A 13304-nucleotide genomic window follows, 5' to 3' on the forward strand; every position below is an offset into this window, starting at 1 on the left:
TTAGGTGACGTGTGTACTTTGCAAGCATTCCTTATACTAAAGAGCATCCTTATAGTTCCTGAAAGCCAAAACATGACCAACACTTGTACCAACTAGAACTCTGAAGGCATGTGATTAAGTGCCTAAAGAACAGAGCGGGTTCAACTTCCTGCTTCACAGTTTAACCAAAGTGTGTGATCCTGAGCAAATCAATTAATCTCACCGTGCCTTATCTGAAAAAATGGCGAGTCCATAGAAATGATTTCGTTTGTAGAGTTTATGCTTTTAAAAAGCCTCCTTCCTGGTTCAATTGAATATAATATTGCTGCTTCATAGGTCATAATAATCTGGAACACCCATAAAATAGCCAGCACAGTGATTTGTGTCTCTTGGCTTGCTCCCAGCACCACCCCTTGGAATCCATGGCCCTCTTCTGAGTGATGGTACCTTTGTTTTAGATGTATGTCTACTTACCACTCCGGTGGTGATAGTGTGCGGTATAAATATCCTTTAACATAACATAAATAAAGAAAAAAGTGGTACTCTTGTACGAGCGCCCTTATTGGATGATGGCCGCAGGTTTGTTTATTTCTTTTTTGGTGCTGTTTAAACAAAGATTGTTAATAGATGTGAGGCAGGAAGTTGGTACCTTTTGATGGGCGTAGAACAGCGCACTGTTTTAGGATGGAAGCCTCCAGGGACTACTATGGTGGAAGGGAGACCAATGGGTGCAATAGTAGGTGGGCCAGTCCCAATGGCTATCCATGGGGGTATCGGAGGTAATATGCAATTGTGTCTAAGTGCTTGAAAAATCACCTTTGATAGTGGCCTTGCCTTTCATGGAGGGTTGAAAGGTTTTCGCCGTCTTTTCATCACTCTAGCTTTCAGTTGCTATGTCTCACAGAAACCTGGATCTCTCCAAATAACACTGTCAGCCCTGCTTCGTTTCTTTCTCCTTGTACTCATTTTCCTCAGACCCCTCGCCATCACGGCAAGGAGGGCCCTGGTATACTTTTTCATTCCTCTTGCTCTCTTGTTCCTCCTTCCTTCTTTTTCTTCCTTTGAGTACCACTTCACAAATTGTTCTCGTTCACTCTCGGTTGCATTTCTTATCGTCTATCGTCCAACGGGTCCTCTCACTTTCTTCCTTGCTGACCTCGAGTCGCTGCTATGTCTTCTTCTCCCACTCTCCCCCCCATCCATACTTCTTGGGGATTTCAGGCACTATCTTCTACCTACTCATGCTCCTCTTCCATTTCTTCCTCTCCTCAATTCTTTTCATTTAACTCAACTTCCTACTCATCCCTCGGGTTCAAGTGTTGACCTAATTTGTACTTCTTTTTCATCTGACACCCCAGTAGTTGCACTTCCTATTTACCCTACCAGCCTTTCCTTTTGTCACTCTCTTCCCACTTCTTGTCCTCTCCCTCCCATCTCCTTCTGTCGTCGTGACCTTCACGCCTTCAACCACTCTACTTTCCCCTCACCACTCTCTTCTATTTTTTTTCCTGCAAGAAATTTCTCCTCTCTTTCAGCAGAAGTTACTTCTGTTTATCTTGAATCGGCCACACGCTCCATGCTCGATCTTTTTCATCCCTTCTCTCCCTCTCAGAAACCTTCCCAATTCTGCCTTTCAGCCTCCCGTCAATCTCTTTGCTCCACTGGCTGAGTGCTGTTGGAAGAAGTCTAGTGCCCCTGACGATCTTTCCTCTCCATCTTCTCTTCATATCTCCTATGATTCCCTTCTTCCTTCTGCAAAGAAACTGTATTTTTCATCTTTTACATGTTCTCATCATCCGTGTCATCTTTTCCAATTACTTAGCACCATTCTGTCCCCTGTCCCTCTTCTTCCTCTCCACTCCCTGCAGCTGACTTTGCTGACTTCTTCACTTCTAAAGTGACTAATCTTCATTCCTCTTTCCCCTCTTCTCCTTCTTCCTTTTTGTCCTCTTTGCTGCCTTCTTTATTGCCCTATCTTTCCATTGCTCCTCTTTCTTCTCCCTCTCCTCCCCATCTCTCTTCTTTTTCTCTCTTAGATGATGCAGATATCTCTCGATCTCTGGCCCAGGCTCACCCTACTGCGTGCCGCTTGATCTTATTCCCCCAGCTTCGATCCATTCTATCTATCCGCTCTTGATGCTTTATATTACTTATTTAGCGAATCTCTCCCTTGCCTCTTCCATCCTCCCTTTTTCATTTAAGCATGCAGTTATATTCCCATTCTTAAGAAGCCTTCCCTGGACCCTTGCCTTCCATCTAATTTTCAACCCATTTCCCTATTATCTTTCTTACCCAAACTTCTTGAGAGGGTTATATACTCTCAAATCTTCTCTTTTCTCCACCTTTATTCTCTTCTTCCTCCTCTTCAATCTGGATTCTGCCCGCTCACTCCACAGAATCTGCTCCATTACACGTCTCTGACTCTTTACTCTCCGCTATACACAATAAGCAAGCCTCTATTCTTATTCAATGAAAAAATAGTCCATATGCGCCCCTCTGCGAGAACAAACATGGCCCATTGACCTGTTCTTTTGGGAAGGTACCCACTCGAGAGTCGGCAGCCACACTTTAGCTCACTGTACCTTTCACAGATGGGAAATATCAATTTGCATATCAGTCTTTGTCCCAGCCAAAGCACCAGCACCGAAATTCTATGGCAATTCCCTTCTGAACAAGAGTACCAACAGCAACCCCATACACATGTTTCAGCCTTGTTGGGCCTCATCAGTGAGGTCGAGCTCTGCCTCTATGAGCACGATGAGCAAGGGGTCCACATCTGGATGACCCTGGGAAACATAGGGTGACTAAACATAAGTCCCTTGAACAATGAAAAAATAGTCCATAGTCCCCTATTCTTCTTCTGCTCAATCTCTACTGTGTATTGATGTTGTCAATTACTCTCTCCTTCTCTCCTCTCTCCTCACTCTTAGCTTATCTTGGTCTGTCCAAAGGTGGTTTAAGTCTTATCTTTCTAACCGCTTGTATTCTGTCTCCTGGGCTGGTCAACTCTCTCCTTCATTTCCGACTCTCTATGGTGTACCTCAAGCTTCTCTCCTCGATCCAATTTATTTCTCCCTATACACTATTCCACTCTCTTTCTTCATCGTCTTCTTTAATCTATCTTGCCACTTCTATGCTGACGATACTCAAATGTTCCTTTCTTTCTCTTCGTTCACCCGCTCTCTTCGCCATAATGTTACCTCTTATCTATTGTCTGTTAAGTCTTGGATGGCTTCCCGTTATCTTCACCTCATTCCTTCAAAAACAGTGTTTTATTTTCCAACATCCTCCCCCTCTCCTGCTCCTCCTCTTCAACATCTTCGTTTACCTTCTTCCCCTCTTACATTCTCTTCCTCAAGTCGTAATCTTGGATTAATCTTTGACCCCCTCTCTTTACTTCACTCTTGACATTTCTAATGCTACCATTTTTCATGTTTATAACCTCTGCTGCGCCCACCCTTTCCTTTCATTTTGGGCTACTAAACACCTGATCTACTCGCTCAATTCCCATTTTAAATTGTACCGTTCTAAAGTAACTATTGTCGAGTGCTTTGGCAAAAGCACTCTACAAAGCTAATAAAATTCAAATACAAATACAGTCAGGATTCCCAACTTACCTGTGGGTCTGTGCTAAGCTCACAGAGGGCTTCTCACTTAAATATCTTTTACTACGTACCTCTGCAGCGCAGTGGCCGTATATAGAAGGTGAGCGACCATGTCCTCACATTTTGCTGCTAGATATCAGTTTATAACGTAACCATATTTAATCCTGAAATGCACTGTTAGCTATTAATGTGTTTTAACCCATTGTACGGCTCTCTCTTTCTCTGATACGTCTTCATGTGTTGCCACTTCTCTCGATGTCCTTTCCGTATCAAAGATTGATATCACTTCCAGTGATGCCAATATATATGCAAATTGGCGAGCCCTGATTGGCCATTAAGACAAAGCCTAGGATCAACCATTCCAAAATGCAGAGCAGGCTGAGGGCTTGCTTCTGCGCTGCACTGCCCACATTCCTCAATTCATCCGTCCAGGGGAGTTGCTAGGTCTGGAAAAGACCCGGGGCTAAGCTGATGTCTGAACTGTTGGGACTGGGGACTAGCTAGTCTTTTGGCTGTAGCTCCTGAGATTCTATCCGGGGCTACAACCAAAAGATCAGGGGCTATAGCCCCCTTAGCCCCCCCCTAGCAACGCCCCTGCATCCGTCTGCAGGAGGCAACTCTGCGGAGTTAGAGAGTCACATGAGAGTCCGTGAGAAGCCCTGCTCTTTTCATTATGATTGAGTAGGCATATTGACTGATGACACTGACGTGGACAGTGTATCTACATTTGTAAATAAACTGTGTTTCCAGGACAAGCCTTTCTTGATTCTCAGGTATGCCGGCCGGGCCCTAGCTGTGCCGCCACTTCTTGCCAGCCGCTCCAGACCGGCAGCCATCAACCGATGCTTACGATCCGGTGAGTCAATAAGGTCTCTCTCCTTTGTGTGTTTCACTCTGCATCTCATGACGAGTGGGAAGTGGAGCTGCTGAATGATGGCAGAGGAGAGAGTGCCACCACATTTTTGGGAACTAGTATCCTTGGGCTGGAGTTCTCGTTGCTGCACTCTAATGGCCACCTATGTGTTGCCTGTCTGGGGGTGATAGGCAGGAACGTACGGACGGGCACCCCAACCCGCGCCCTTTCATGGCTCAGTTCCATACAGAGTTGAGTGCACCAGCAGCCGTCTCATCTCTTTATGAGGAGATTAGAATCTCATTCTCATCCTAAGTAATAAAAGTGGAAATGTTAACAGCGTCAGTTCCGCTCAACGGATGCTGCCTGCCATCAAATGGGGAGTGTAAGGGTGTGCAGCGCAGAGGAAAAAAATCCTGATGCTGTATTAACAAGTAACGGAGCATCTGTAAGCTACCTCCTGGTTAAATAAAGCAACTGCGGCCTGTACATCCACAACCGAGTGAGTGTCTTCTTTCCGGGGGGGGGGGGGTGTTTGGAGGGGTACGGCAAAGGAAAATTTGTGTGGGTGGGCCGCAAGGTAGACAAAGTGAATTGCTAACAAAGTAATCCAAATGCAGGCCCCCAGGGGAGGCGGGTGTGGGGAGTTGCGGCTACGCAATTGGAGCAGACCGTCCAGTGCTACCAGAATGCTGCCTTACGTGTGTGAGTGCAGTAACTAAGGCGACTTTAATGACCGCGCGATGCAGCTGCTGCAACAGGCATAACGTGCATCCAATCTGGTTGCAACAGACTTGGGCTATGCTTATCGCTGTTGGCCTTAGATCGTGCAAAACGACTTGCTACTCTTGCTCACCGACCCATCCACCCTACGTCTCTCCCGCCACCCGACTGTACCCTCCCCTTTCCCGCATTCTCCTTGGAAAAATTTAAAAAACCAAAAACCCAACAGATGTACCTGCCCAACTCGTGCTCCATCGCTGCCTCGCTGCCTCTACTGACCCACTCACTTGTGCATCGCCACCATGGAAATGGAAGAGGGGCTCTGCCTGTAACCTGGCCACAATTTCTCAGGCCGTCATCCTTGATGTCATTGTTTTATGGATGAAAAAACGGTCACAGCCTACACTCTGGCAGTAAGTTCGAGCTTGGGGTCAATCACCATATTGCTCCATTTTTTCTAAATGAATAATGACCATAAAGTAACACAAATCTTTTTTTTTTTATTTGACTAGGAAAGTTCTCGTGAATTGGTGGATTGGGTATTTTCGTTTACAAGTGTCACTGCCCAACCTATCGGATATCAGAAGCCGTTGCTTGAGAAGCGCCCTGGGCACCCTGATCCGGGAATGCTTACACACCGTAACACAATCTGAAGCAAATGAAACGGTATACACTTTTTTCAATGAACAATTGAAATGAAAAACTAATCGAAAAATATAGCGGGGGGGGGTATGGAGATATAAGGGGTAGGGGGTGGGGAATAGGGAGTATATAATAGGGGTGGCGGATTGGGGGAATCCCCCCAAAAAACATTGGATGAGATATGTCAGTAAAATGTTTTCAGCAAAAAACTAATCGAAAAAAACTGTGGTGAAACAACAAAGAACCAATGAAACGACCTGTTTCTTCACAACAATGAATCAACGGAAATCAACTTCGACCCCAGTCGGATGATCCCCATTTCTATGTCTATGTTTATCTTAGTGCTTGAGGTCAAGGGGGGGCGGCTTCTATTCTCATGCCCCATCGCGCCTAGAAACACGTGTGTACAGGCGCGTTATAACTGACTTATCACATCAGCCCCCTGAATTTAAAGGTTGCCCTTCCTACCCTTTTCCATTCTGCTGACTGCATACTTTATATTAACCAGTGTTTACCAAACACATTGTTCTCGGAATTAGCAGAGCCAGCCCTTGTTTTCGCTGAAATGCTTTGACTGATAAGGGGCAAGGTCACTGCGGATGGCTTGGGCGGCATGCGGGAAGGGGGCTTATGTGTTCATGTTCTCAGTTGGCATTAGCAGTCTCAAGGTTATTCGGGTTGTGCAGCAGCTGGATTTCCGATTGGCGGTTTGGTACATGATCTAGTATGGACCTAGCTGTAAGGAGATGTAAAGGCACTTCAGAGAGACATTTGGTCCTGCCATGAGTATCTGGAACAGTAGGTGTTGTTCTAAAAACTGCATGATGTGAACTGCATGATGCGAGTGGCATGATGCGAAGTGTATGATGCGAGCTGCATGATGTGAAGTGCATGATGTGAGCTGCATGATGCGAACTGCATGATGCGAGCTGCTTAAAGCGAAGCGCATGATGTGAGCTGCATGATGCGAGCCGCATGATGCTAGTGGCATGATGCAAGCTGCATGATGTGAAGTGCATGATGCGAGCTGCATGATGCGAACTGCATGATGCGAGCTGCTTAAAGCGAAGCGCATGATGTGAGCTGCATGATGTGAGCTGCATGATGCAAGCCGCATGATGTGAGCTGCATGATGCGAGCAGCATGATGTGAGCTGCATGATGCAAGCTGCATGATGTGAACTGCATGATGTGAACTGCATGATGTGAGTGGCATGATGCAAGCTGCATGATGCGAGCTGCATGATGCAAGCCGCATGATGTGAGCTGCATGATGCGAGCAGCATGATGTGAGCTGCATGATGTGAACTGCATGATGCGAGTGGCATGATGTGAAGTGCATGATGCGAGCTGCATGATGCGAACTGCATGATGCGAGCTGCTTAAAGCGAAGCGCATGATGTGAGCTGCATGATGCGAGCCGCATGATGCGAACTGCATGATGTTAGTGGCATGATGCAAGCTGCATGATGCGAGCCGCATGATGTGAGCTGCATGATGCAAGCTGCATGATGCGAGCCGCATGATGTGAGCTGCATGATGCGGGCAGCATGATGCGAGCTGCATGATGTGAACTGCATGATGCGAGCTGCATGATGCGAACTGCATGATGCGAGCTGCATGATGCGAACTGCATGATGTGAGTGGCATGATGCAAGCTGCATGATGCGAGCTGCACGATGCGAGCTGCATGATGCAAACTGCATGATGTGAGCTGCATGATGCAAGCTGCATGATGTGAGCTGCATGATGCGAGCTGCATGATTTGAGCTGCATGATGTGAACTGCATGATGTGAACTGCATGATGTGAGTGGCATGATGCAAGCTGCATGATGCGAGCTGCATGATGTGAGCTGCATGATGCGAGCTGCATGATGTGAGCTGCATGATGCGAGCTGCATGATGTGAACTGCATGATGCAAGTGGCATAATGCGAACTGCATGATGCGAGCTGCTTAAAGCGAAGTGCATGATGTGAGCTGCATGATGTGAGCTGCATGATGCGAGTGGCATGATGCAAGCTGCAAGATGCTAGCTGCACGATGTGAGTTGCACGATGTGAGCTGCACGATGTGAGGGGCCCAAATTGGTCCTGGATTACACCAATACAGAAGTAACAAGAGACAGTGAGAGAACAGGTAAGTGAGGCAACACTAGAAACTGCTGTGTACGAAGGTGCTCTTTGCGAACTGCATGATGCAAACTGCTTAATGCCCTGATTACTTACCGGTAATCTTCATTACTCCTAGTCCTACTCTTCCTCGTCACAGTACTTACTTCATGAGGCACCTGCCTCCGACACAGGACCTTCTTCTATTTCTTTAAATCCCTATTACTCCTCCCACACATCCACGTCACTCAGTTTCATATTACCAAGCCGGAGCATGGGACCTTCCCGGCACGGAGGGTGAGGAGGGTCGTCAGTACTGTGACGAGGAAGAGTATGACTAGGAGTAATGAAGATTACCGGTAAGTAATCAGAGCATTACCTCCACGTCCACTCTTCCTCGTCCCAGTACTTACTTCATGAGGTATACCAAAGAAGCAACAGGGAAAATGTCCCAATGAGACACAGAGCCAAAAACAGTGCAGCAAAACACACCCACAATAACTCTTAAATAACATCCCCACAGACAAAACTCCAACCACGAAGGAACCAACCCCCGAGTGGGAGAAGCTCAGCCCATAGCGGTTGATGAAAATGCCTAGACCAGCCAAGGCAGCAGCCATACAAATCTCTTGCAGAGAAAAACCCTCCTTGCATCGGACCAGGAAGCCGCCAAACCCTTGGCGGACCACCCATGATTGTGCGCAGGCACAGGCAGGCCAGAAGCCACATAGGCCCTGGAGATCACAACCCAGAACCACCGGAAAAAGGAAACCACAGATGCGTTATGCCCAGCCCCAGCCGGACCACAAGCAATCAGAAGACTATCAGATTGGTGGAAAAAGCAAACCAAGCCAAATACTCCAACAGGTCCCGCCGGACATCAATGTTAAGCCGAGCCACCTCCTCAGGCGTTCTTGGATCATGAAAGAAATCAGGGAGAACCAGACCCTGAGAGGTGTGAAAACCGAGAGACAACTTAAGGGAGAAACTTCGGACCACACCCCAGCACCACCGAGTCTGGCAGCACCCTCAGGAAAGGAGCGTGACATAAGAGAGCCCCAATCTCCCCAAGCCTACGGGCAGAAGTGAGGGCAATAAGAAAAGCAGATTTCAGTGTAAGATGTTTGATATCAATCTCGGAAATGGGCTCAAAAGGAGGCCCGTGAAGGAACCGTAATACAAGAGGGAGATCCCAAGGGGGAAGCCCTTTATCAGCACAAGGACGGGAAGAAGAAAAACCCTGGTTCAACTTCCACACAAACACCTCCCCATCCAAGTGACCATCAGAGTTCCCCTAAAGGAATTTCATGGAGGCCCACTGAGAGCGAAGCCTGGAAAAACTGCCAGGCCCCTGTCAAAACCCCTCCTGGAGGAACTGAAGGATAGCAGAGAGGCCAGAACGCAGGGGAGAGATCCCAGACCGCCCATACCAGTCTCGGAAATGGCCCCAATGTCTGCCGAACACCTTCAGAGTGGAGGGTCTAAGAGCATACATTATGGACTGAACTACAGGATCTGAGAACCCCTGAAATATCAACCTAGACTGAGCAATAGCCACACTGCCCATTGCATCCGGTGGACTTCCAACCGCAGATCCCCCTGAAGGGGACACGGCCACCTCTGAACCAGCCAAGGTTCCTAGAACCGAAGCTCCAACAGAGAGGGAAGCCAACTCCGGCAGGACCAGAACTGAGCTAACAACAACACAGTCACCCTGGACACTCTGATGCGCCAAACCACCCGGGGCAGAAGGGGAATAGGGGGAAAGGCATAAAGGAAAACCCCAAGGCGACTGTACAGAGAGGGCGTCCATCAATCCAATCCCCTCAGCCTGAAACCGAGAGCAGAAGAGGGGAACTTCTGCTGAGGCCGGGGATGCAAACAGGTCTACAACCAGGGACCCTAATCTGACACAGGTCACCGCAAAGACCTGGGCCAACAGGACCAGTTCCGCAGAGGAGTGAAAACCGGCGTCTGAGAAGATCTGCTTGAACATTGTCCATCCTTCTGATACGTGAGGCCACCAGAGACACCAGATGAGATTCCTCCCAGGTGCCTATCAGCGCTGCCAGAGCATTCAAGGAGCGGCCAGAACCCCTTTTGCAGTTGTCATATGCCAAGGCTGTCATATTGTCCGATCGGACCAAAAACCGCCGACCGTCCAGCAACTCCTCGAAGTACACCAGAGCTTGGACAATGGCACAACTCTTGCCAATTGGATGATCGCCGGCTCTCCCCAGATCTCACAACCCTTGAGCTGAGAGGACCCCCAATGTAGACCCTCTCTGCTGGTGTTGGTAGTAAGAGAGGCCAGAGGAGCAAGGACCATGCACACCTCAGCCTGTAAACCTGAAACCCCGCTGCCACCATAGCAGGGAGACTCGCAGCGCTGGGGACACTGAAAACAAGACTACGAAAGCCGAGATGTCGGGAGCCAGTGGGAGAGAGTATAAGACACCAGGGAACGTAACCGAAGACGGGCTCAAGAAACCGGAAAACACGCAAGATGCCATGTGCCCCGTAACTTCAGCAACAGGCGAGCCGAGACATACTGCCTTCTGAGAACCCAGTCCAGAACAGCCAGCAAGCGCCCCCCCTGCACAACATCCAGAGTACGCTCTCCCCAGACGCCCGGACAAGCAGTGCAGGGTCTTGAGACCCATAAGCAGGTGACACATCCTAGAAGGCATAGGGACCAGGAACACCCGCAAGTAGAAAACTTAACCCTGAACAGGGAGAGGAACGGGCAAGACGGTAACCCACAACAACCGTTCAGAGAGAACGTATCCCATGGCCAACTACTTGGACCGTGAGCGGGGTACCAAAGTCCTAACCATGCAAACCTGGACAGGAGGGGACAGGAACGGCAACTGATACCCCCTCTGGAAGGAGCCCATTGCCCAGGAAGCCGAACCCCACCGGTCCCATACACCTCCGAGAAGATAGAGACGAGGAGCCAGGGAAAACCGGCAGTCACTGCACTTGCACCAGAGGGAAATCACAGGACGTTGAAACAGGCCTACGCCACAATATAACAGCATGCTTGTCAGCCCACAAAAAGATCCGACCTATCAAAAGGAAGATACAGGACAGCCCAGAAGTCCAGGAGACTATGGCCCCCTCAGCTGACAGAGGAGCCACCAGGATGGCGTCAAAAGGGCAGAGTACTGTCACAAAGCGGGGCAAAGCAATCCATCCCGGATAGCAGACATCAAAGGCAACCCCCTACCTGGGGTATGCCTATACTGGAAAACCCACTGAAGTGACATCCCCCTCCACCGGCACCAGGGGCTCTGAGAACCCCTCTAAGCACAGCCATGTGCCACCATGTGCCCTATCACTTCCCACAAGACTGAGAGGAGGCGTGAAAGCAACACGTCGGCACCGGAGGACCTAGGCCATAAAAGAAGAGACACTGGGAACCCCCTGCATGGCCGTTACTTCCATGATGCATTTTCCATAATCCCATGCCGGACAAGGGAAAAGCAAATCAACTCCTTTGACTTTCCCTCGCACAGTTTAGAGGAAGAGGACAGGACAAGGAGTCTGCGTCCATAGCTAGCACAGACCCAAACACACCACTAACACGCCACATGACTGAGGGGTGGGTTGAGCCCTGTATCCAGTAGCTGGTAGCCCCATGCTCTAAATGGTTCCAATGCATCGGTCTAGGAAGGATGAAGGACCGAGTCAGCACCGCTGAGACTCGAACCCGAAGTGTAGACTATGCCAGACCGGTACCCTTCCGGCCGCTTGCAGACGTGTCCAAATCGCCGTATTCACAGGCAGCATGCAAGGAATGCAGCCAACATCCGGTGCATCCTGGGCTGTGTGTGTCTGAGGAGCGGGTGGTATGTGACATGCCTGTGACAGTACAGAGCCCCCACACTTTCAAATACTCTGTCGCAGTCACCCCACGACAAGAAGCAGAGAGGCCTCACAACAAAAAGGGAAGGTTAGCCCATACTGCCAAGTGCTTGCCATCATTTCCAATAAAGATGGGTACACAGAGCACGAGGAAACGGTCTGTCGAAGGAGTCAAGATGGCTATACCAGCAAGAGAGGGGAAAACATCAAGCACAGTCCTCCCCTCTCCTTACCTTCCCCCAGATAATGCAGCTAACAATGGTGCATCCTGGGCCGTGTGTTTCTGAGGAGCGGGTGGTATGTGACATGCCTGCGACAGAACAGAGCCCCCGCACTTTCAAATACTCTCTTTCACAGTCACCCCACGACAAGAAGCAGAGAGGCCTCACAACAAAAAGGAAAGCTTAGCCCATACTGCTAAATGCTTGCCATCATTTCCAATAAAGATGTGCACACAAAGCACGAGGAAAACGGCCTGTCGAAGGAGTCAAGATGGCCATACCGGCATGAGCTGCATGATGCAAGCTGCATGATGCGAGCGGCATGATGCGAACTGCATCATGTGAGCTGCATCATGAGAGGGGCCCAGGTTGGTCCTGGATTACACCAATAGGGAAGTAACAAGACACAGTGAGAGAACATGTAAGTGGGGCAACACTAGAAACCACTGTGTACGAAGGTGCTCTTGCTCAGACGCACACATTTTTGGTCAAGTGCAGAAACTGAGTACAGAACCCAGGTTTAGGAATAGCAATATCAAGGTTTTATATACCACTTCATATCAGATTCTTTCCATTTGTAAGCTCCCTAATGATAAACGTTTCTGTGATTGAACATAATGGTACTGATTGCATCGACTTTGGAGAGATGAAAGGCTGAGTCGATAGATTCGAACCTGTGGCGTCCGGTTGTTCACAGAGGCAAGCACTTACCTAGTTGGGCTATCTCACCTGTTTCCAAGGTCAGCAATTCAGCCACTAGGCCAAAGCATGATTAGTTGTTGGCCCATTGTTAGGTGGTAAGCCCACTTTGTACCTGATGTGGTAGTCCCTTGTACTTTTCGCTGGCTTTGCTGAGTTTTGGACCTGATTTTTCTCATAGGCAGGCTTTATCCAAAGTGTCATTGAGAGTTTGTCTTTATTTTTATGTTCTCTCCCTTACTCATCCCTATGGCTGCTAAAATAGGGGTTCCCCAAAGGTAGTGCATTGTGTCCCAGACAAGGTACTCCTTCTCAATAGGCTATGTGGCAGGGCTGGTGGAGGCCTTTTCGCCTGTGTAATATGGTTCCACAGGGTGCAATCCATTTGGCCAGGCTAGTCCTCTTTGATCCCCTCCTCCATTCACCACAATGGAGTTTGTCTTCATTTGTCTTGAAGATCTGAGGCGTTACATGACGATCCTTTGCTACTTTTTGCATTTGTGAAAGAAAATGGGTGCCTTGGGTCACTGGATGCGTCAGCCTGAACACAGCTCTGAGTGGCATATGCAGATGACTGTCTAGGGCAGTGTGGAGTCATTTGTTTG

This window comes from Ambystoma mexicanum, chromosome 2p (assembly GCF_040938575.1).
Source record: "Ambystoma mexicanum isolate Mex_15411 chromosome 2p, UKY_AmexF1_1, whole genome shotgun sequence".
NCBI classification, from domain to species: Eukaryota; Metazoa; Chordata; class Amphibia; order Caudata; family Ambystomatidae; genus Ambystoma; species Ambystoma mexicanum.